The sequence below is a fragment of the Cebus imitator genome, unplaced genomic scaffold, assembly GCF_001604975.1.
Source record: "Cebus imitator isolate Cc_AM_T3 unplaced genomic scaffold, Cebus_imitator-1.0 Scaffold431, whole genome shotgun sequence".
Lineage (NCBI taxonomy): Eukaryota > Metazoa > Chordata > Mammalia > Primates > Cebidae > Cebus > Cebus imitator.
Genome location: NW_016107746.1, coordinates 1,269,874 through 1,277,820, shown reverse-complemented (window position 1 = coordinate 1,277,820; position 7,947 = coordinate 1,269,874).

Below are 7,947 nucleotides of genomic sequence, written 5' to 3'. Positions count from 1 at the left end.
TTTTGTTGTTGGGTTTTCTTTTGTTTTCTTTTTTTTTTTGAGACAGATCTCACTTTGTTGTCCAGGCTAGATGGAGTGCAGTAGTGCAATCACAGCTTACTGCAGCCTCAAACTCCTGGACCCAAACAATCCTCCTGCTTCAGCCTCCTAAGTAGCAGGGACTACAGACATGCCACCACACCTGGCTAATTTTTTTATTTTAATTTTTTGTAGAGATAAGGCTATAACTATGTTGCCCAGACTTCAACTCCTGGCCTCAAGCAGTCCTTCTGCCTTATTTTCCCAAAATGATGGGATAACAGGCACGACCCACTGCACCTGGCCCACAGTGGAAATTTTAAGGACAATTGGCAAAGGAAATCTTTCCATTTCTTCCAAATAGACCATTATAGAGAATGCTGAATGGCAGAGGCAGTGTTGTGACATAATTATTTTGGGCTATGAGGAACCAACAATCATATCTTGCAATCATGTAGCCCTTCTTCACCTAGGAATCTCCAAATTATCTCCAACAACAACAGCAACAAAGATCCGTGACCAAAAACACAGTTTCAAAGTAGTCCCCAACTTTTTTCGCACCAGAGACCAGTTTCGTGGGAGACATTCCACAGATGGGGTAGATGATGGGGAAAGATGGCGTCGGGATGAAACTGTTCCACCTCAGATCATCATACATTAGAGAGTTTCATAAGGAGCATGCAACCTAGATCCTTCACATGTGCAGTTCATAATAGGGTTTGCGCCCCTGTAAGAATCTAATGCCACTGCTGATCTGACAGGAGGCAGAACTCAGGTGATAAAGCTCCCTTGCCTGCTGCTTACCTCCTGCTGTGGGGCCCAGTTCCTAACCCGCCACAGCCAGGTACTGGTCCACAGCCCAGGGGTTGGAGACCCCTGTTCTAACAGGTAGAAAACATGTTTATAAAGGTCTTCCTGACAGAAATTAAGCTAAACCCTGTTTGTTAATCTCCATTCCATGAAAGGGCTACTAATTCAACAGCTACGTATTAATCAGTTTTCATGAGCTCAGCTTTGTGTTTAGTCCCCAATTTTATCTCTGGTTGGCAGAATCCAAGTCCCTCTCATTATCTTAAGAAATGTTTTTACATTTCTCCCAAATTTCAAATTAAAAGTAATAGAAAATCATTACTTCTTTTTAAAAATTAGTAGTGCTCGCCATGAATTGAAAATAGGAGAGGGGCTATTTTAAATTATTCAGGCTCTGAAATGTCAAAATTCCCAGATGACTACAAAATCGCTTATTCATCTAGAAATTTAGACTTCTTTATAAAGCTCTATAAATGCACAAGTATCTTAGATGAATATCAGGATATGTCTATATCCTAAAACCATATTACTTTGGAAAACCTGTACTGTATTATATAAAATATTATTAAAATATATCTTCCTCAGCTTATACCATGTAATTGCTAAAATTTTTTTCCCTAGGGTCATTTTATTTATCCAGAACTAGAGACATGTTTCTTTCCTACTAAATGAGTTGATAATGAAGTGGAAATATACATTTTTAAAGTCCACTTAAAGCTCTGTACACACTATATTCTGAAAGTACAAGGTTCTAAAAGCTTAAGCTTTATAAATTGTTTCACCAGAAAGATACATTCATACAGCTCTGTCTACCTCACTGTTTTGTAGATTTAGCTGCAATGTGTGTTCATAGGTTGCTATTTCTACCTTATCCATTAATAAACATATTATAATTAGAACTTTATTCAAAGTAAGCTTTTATTACTTGTAGTATTTCCTGCAATTAAGATCTCTTAATGCTTGTTTGTTATACTTAAACAAAGAGTCAACATAGGGCACACAAATATCCCTCAATAATTTTAAGATGAGCCAATTGCATCATTTGAGCCAGGATTCAGAGTTCTTTTAAGTCACAGCTGGCTCTTCTAATGGCTAGCTACTCATATGATCTATAGAACGGAGGTATTTGTTAAGGATTTGGGGTGCATATTCTGCTTTCAGAAAGTTAACACTGCTTAGTGGTTATTTATCTTTTTTTGTTTCCTCCATCCTCCATTACTTTATTTTCAATAATTGTTGCTTTCCTGAAGATAATGATATGGGAAGTAGGGTAGAAGACAGAGAGTACTTCTCTCAAAAGTGAAAGTTGGTATTTTAATGAACAAAAGGATGGGACTATAAAGAACATTCTAATCATATGACCACACCACATTTTTGTGTTAAAATCAAGTCAAGGTTATGATAATGATTCGTAACATACATTGACTAAAAAAGTCAATTGGCATAATTAAAAAGGGAAAACTTTTCTGTTTTTAGTAAAGAAACAAAACAGTTCTATAATTGACCTTTACATTTCATTCTACTTTAAAAAGGCTTTCTAGCCTTTTGGAAAATCTTCATACTTCTGTTACATATCAAATTTGAAACTATATGCTTTAAAAATGTGCTATTAATAAAACTTCATCTTGGCAGCTGGTTCAAATATTTATTTAAGAATACACAGCCACTGTAGCACTTGTAATTTAAAACAGATGGCAGGAGCACACTGGCACTGTGTATTAATGACAAAAGTGTCTATTTGAATTTTCTTAAAGTGTTGCTGATTTGAAGCTTCAGGGGACTTAAATATAATTTATCCTCTTTTGCTTGGGTCTTAGGGGAGCACACAGAAGGCTTGGAATGCTAATTCAGAATTAATGACTCCAAAGACATGTACAGCTGTTAAGGAGAGAGAGTATAAGCTGCCAAATATCTAACCCTAGGCTGGAGGTCAGATACTAGGATTCTGCTTCCTGACATTGTCTTCCAGCTTCCCACCCTCTTTCAACTATTCTGTTCTCTCCTTGGGATGTTTATGTCATTTTCTCACTCTTTAGAGACAGCATTGGTGCATATCCCCGTACTGTGATAATTCATTTTCCCCATAAAAAAGATTAGAAGAATAAGGGACTGTTTGCAGGCAAAATGCGTGTTGCCAGTATTTCTCTCCTTCCCTTCAGCTATTAAAGACCAAAAAATGTGTGTTTTAGTGGAAACTCAAAAATTCTAGGATTTAGCACAGGGCCTGGAACATAGTAGATACTCAGTAAATCTTGAACAGATGATATTTCCTTCAGTTAGACTTTCCTTAGCTTATTTGGGCTCACTGGTAAATTTTTTGCTCACTTATTTATTCATCCATTCACCCAAAAGATGTTTCTTGAGAGCCTATAAAGCACTCAGGACAATATAAAGGGCTTGACAAATATTTTACCTAGACACATTCTATCTACAAGATTGTATTTGCTACAAAAATATTGTTTAATTTTTCAAGCACCTTTTTCCCATTTGGCAATCAGTAGTTTTCTCACAACACAGGATACTTATTTTGCTGATGAGACCAAGAACCATCCAGATGGCTTCCGTCAAGTGGTAAGTTAAGCCTGCTTAAATTTTTGGCCTGTGATATGGCCATTAAAGAGGATAGAAGATACTTGAGGGACTTGTGAAAATGCAGACCTCTTGACCCTACCTGCAGAGATTCCAATTAATTTTTTGAGAGAGAAGCCAGATCATCAGTATGGGTTTTTTTTTTTTTTTTTTTTCATCTCCCCAAGTGATTGTAATGTGCAATCAGGGTTGAGAGCTACTGGATTAATGGACAGGAAAGAATGTTAAAGGTAAGTGCTCATAAAATTGCAGCATGCATAAACATTAAACGAGAGCTTCTGGCTGCAGGGCACTGTGTGAGGTGAAGAAAACTTGTAAAAGGTTTTTGGAGCAGAAGGATGATGTGACTAAACCATATTTCTTTATATTTATGTCTTGCCAATTTAAAAGTTATAAAATTAATGCAATATCCTTGAAACAGATCAATAATAAGATGTCAAATGAGAGTTCCACTTTACTCTTATTCTACTATCCATCTTCCCTGAAGTAAGCACTGATGCCAGTGCAACAAATATGTTTCCTAATGAACAAGAAGTTCAAGATAGGGGGTTATGAGAGGACAAAGGGTTAGGAGGTGAATACAAAGTGGTTTCATATGCCAAGAAATTAAGATGGGCTTAGGTGCTCTTTATGCTAATTATATTTCTTTAAATGCATGGAATTTAACACAAATCTATGCTTTTATTTTGTGTTTATATATATCTTGAAATGATTTTTATTTTAGAGCAGTTTTAGATTTAGAAAAGAAATGTGACAATAGTAGAGTCCCAAAAAGCTGCACCAGTTCCCCCAACCATCTTAAGTTAGCATGGTAGATTTGTTGCAATTAATGAAACAATATTAATACATTATTGTTAACTAAAGTTCATCCTTTATTCAAATTTCCTTCAGTTTTACCTAATGCCCTCCTTCTGTTCCAGAATCTCATCCAGGAAACCATAGTACATTTGATTGTCATGTCTTCTTAGACACCTCTTGGCTGTGACAGTTTCTCAGACTTTTCTTGTTTTTGATGACTTTGACAGTTTTGAGGAGTACTAGGCAAGCATTTAGTAGAATGTCCTTCAGTTGGGATTTGTCTAATGTTTTCTCATGATTAAGTGGGAATAATCAATTTTGTGGAGGAAGACCACAGAAATGACATTCTTATCACTTGTCAAGGATACAAACTATTAAGCTGACTTATCACTAATGATGTTGACCTTGGCTACCTGGCAGAGTTAGTATTTATCAAGTTCCTCCACTGCAAAGTTTCCATTTTTTCTTTTTTTTCCATACCGTGCTCTTTGGAGGGAAGTCAGTATGTACAGCTTACACTTAAAGAGTAGGGAGTTATGCTTCACTGTATACAATTTATTTTGAATTCTTCTGCATGGAAAGACTCCACAGATTACCCCTAGCTCTCAGTCAAAGCAGCATGGTGGGAATTCACTTGCAGAGATTTGCCTAGTGCCCTCGAGGTGAGTGCTGCCTCTCAGAATATTGGTGCCTGTATCTCACTGCTAGAACAGGCATCAGAGAGATGCACACTGTTGTGTTTGTTGGGCTTGATGCCTGGACATGTAAATTTAAGCTGAGGTTCTCCATACAGTGTGTTGGTTACCATCAAGCTCCAGATCAGAATCCACTTCTCCTGGAGTCTTTCCTGCATGACCACCTGCCTGAACCCCACTGTGAAGTGTTGTGTCCATCTCCTGTTGGCCAGAATAATTATCTTTTATCTCCTTTGTGCCACTTACCACATTCTGTCTTCTAGTATTATTATTTACATTGCAACTCTTCACCATTCAGTCTTTTACAAACAGAAACTACTTTCACAGCTTCATCTTTTGTTTTTTTTGTTTTTTGTTTTTTTGTAGTGCCTAGAACATTGCCTTAGTTAACACATGGCAAGACAAATATGGTTTATGTTTTGTGTAAATATAGATATTACAAAGTGATGTGCCTACAGATTTATTGTACCTAAAGCAAACAATTCAGTGGCATCTGGTACATTCACAATCTTGTACAACATCTAGCGCATTTGAAGCATCTACTTCCAAAACATTTTTGTCACCCAAAAGAAAACATGTCCTTTAGCATTGACTCCCCATTTCCCCCTTCACCAGCCCCTGGCAAGTGCCAGTCTGATTTCTGTTGCAATGGATTTATCTATTCTGGATATTTCATGTAAATGGAATCATATGTAACTTTTTGTGTCTGGCTTCTTTCGCTTATCACAGTATTTTTAAGGTTCATCCACATTGTAGCATGTGTCACTATTGCCTTCCTTTATATGGCTGAGTAATTATTCCACAATTTTGTCATTTATTGCAGGTATATTACATCTGCCCTGATTTTACTGCTAGATGGCATTACTTTCCTGGGTGGCCCGTACTGGTTAGTGAAATTAACTAAAAGAAATTATAAAATTATATCAGTTCAAGGATTGCTTTCACTGCAAAGCTGACTGATGCCTAAGAAATTTTGGGTTCTTTGACTCTATAGCATACAATATGTCATGGATCTGGGCATTACATGTGATTATAGGCAATGGCGATTTCCAGGGAAGTAGATAATACTTCTTATATGTGTTTCGTCATGTTTATCTCTTTCATATTTAAAGAATTATTATAATATAAATATTTCAAATTAAGCTGCCAATGAATAATAATATCTCCATCAAGACTGGGAAAACAAGATATTAATACTATATAGAGGATTTTGTAATGTCACTGTGATATCTATGTGAGACTTGGCTTAGAGATCTGGCTCTCTAAACCAAGATTAGCTAAAAGACCATAGGCAAGTTGTTCAACCTTATGGGGCTTACTTAATACTTTGGCAAGTGATGAAAATAAATAACACCTTCCTTCCAAGGTTATGAGTACCAAATGAAATAATGTCTGTGAGGATGCACTGTAATCTAGAAAGCACTGTATTAATTGTTACTAATGTTGAGAATTTAAAAATTGCACTCATTAGTATTTATCATACATAAGATTTTTGCTGTGTATGTGTGTTTTTCTGGGACAGAGTTTCACTCTGTGGCCCAGAGTGGAATGCAGTGGCATGATCTCAGCTCACTGCAACCTCCACCTCCAGGGCACAAGGCAATTCTCATGCCTCAGCCTTCCAAGTAGCTGGGACTACAGGCCAGGTGTGTGGAACCATACCCAATGAATTTTTGTATTTTTTGTAAAGATGGCGTTTCATCATGTTGGTTAGGCTGGTCTCAAACTCCCGGCCTCAAGTCAGCCACCCACCTCGGTCTCCCATGTGCTGGGATTACAGGTGTGAGCCACTGTGCCTGGCCAAGATGTTGCTTTCTATTTAAGGTAGGCAGTATAAATAAGCCCAGGGCTTATAATAATTTTAACACCTTAAAAAGCAATTCCAGTTTGAGCATCCCTCCAAGACTACCATAGGAGAGGATAAGTTGAGAAGATTCTGTGAGGAAGTTACAGAAATTTTACTTTGACTTGACTGAAAATACATTTTAGTATGAAAACCATTTGTTCCATCTGGTGATAATGATCCAGAGCCTCTTTGCACCTTCAGTGCTCAGCACAGAGCTTGAAATACTGTAAGCCTTAAATCAGTATATAATGATGAACAAATAACTGCCTTCCATTTCCTGTATTTCTCTCTTATTTGACCAGGCGTTTCTTCAGAGAAAAGATAGTTGTATTGTTTAGAGAATTCTCCTTACCTAATAGCGCCTGGCCCTCAAAAAAAAAAAAAAAATACAATGTGTTTACTGAATGCATAAATGAATAAATAAATACTAGGTTGTTGCAAAAGTAATTGCGTCTTTGCCATTAATGGCAAAATGCAGAATATTTTAGGTTTTATTTAGTTTATGTTTATATAGTTTATGTTTTAAAATTATTACCAGCCTACTTAAAAGTTACATATTTTCTCCTAGTTGACCTAATTTTTTAAAGTTGCCCAAGAAATTAGCATCTGTAGGCATTCTTTGACAGATAAAACCAAAACAAAGGAGTGGTATTCACAGTGAGGTTTACATATAATTCAAATGATGTAAGTTTCTCAAAATGTAAGCAATACAGAGTTCTTTGCATTGTGTAGGAAGTACTGGGACCTTGAAAGCAAGACAGTGGAGACGTAGGAACACCTAGATTAAATGATATAATGTACACAAAGCTGTCAATTCAGCACCTGGCTTGCAGCACTTTTGGGCTAATTGGGTAGGTAAAGACCAGACAGATGCAGGCTGGCAGTTTGGCAAGCTGAGTGAGGACTAGATATGTGTTCCCACACACCCTCTTGGGTGGCAACCTTGCCCAATGAACAACCTGTGGAACGATTTTTGGAGGCCCTGGAGCTAGCTGTTGTCATTAGATAGCATGACACAGAGGTCAAACTGTCTCTGGCTTACAAACTGATACCTAGTAACATAGTAATCTTTCTGGACCTTGATTCCTCACTTGTGAAATGAGACAATGTTAATGTTCACCTCACTGGGTCATTCTGCAAATTAAATGGTGACTGCAAGGAAAATTAATAGAACAATATATGGCAAATGTA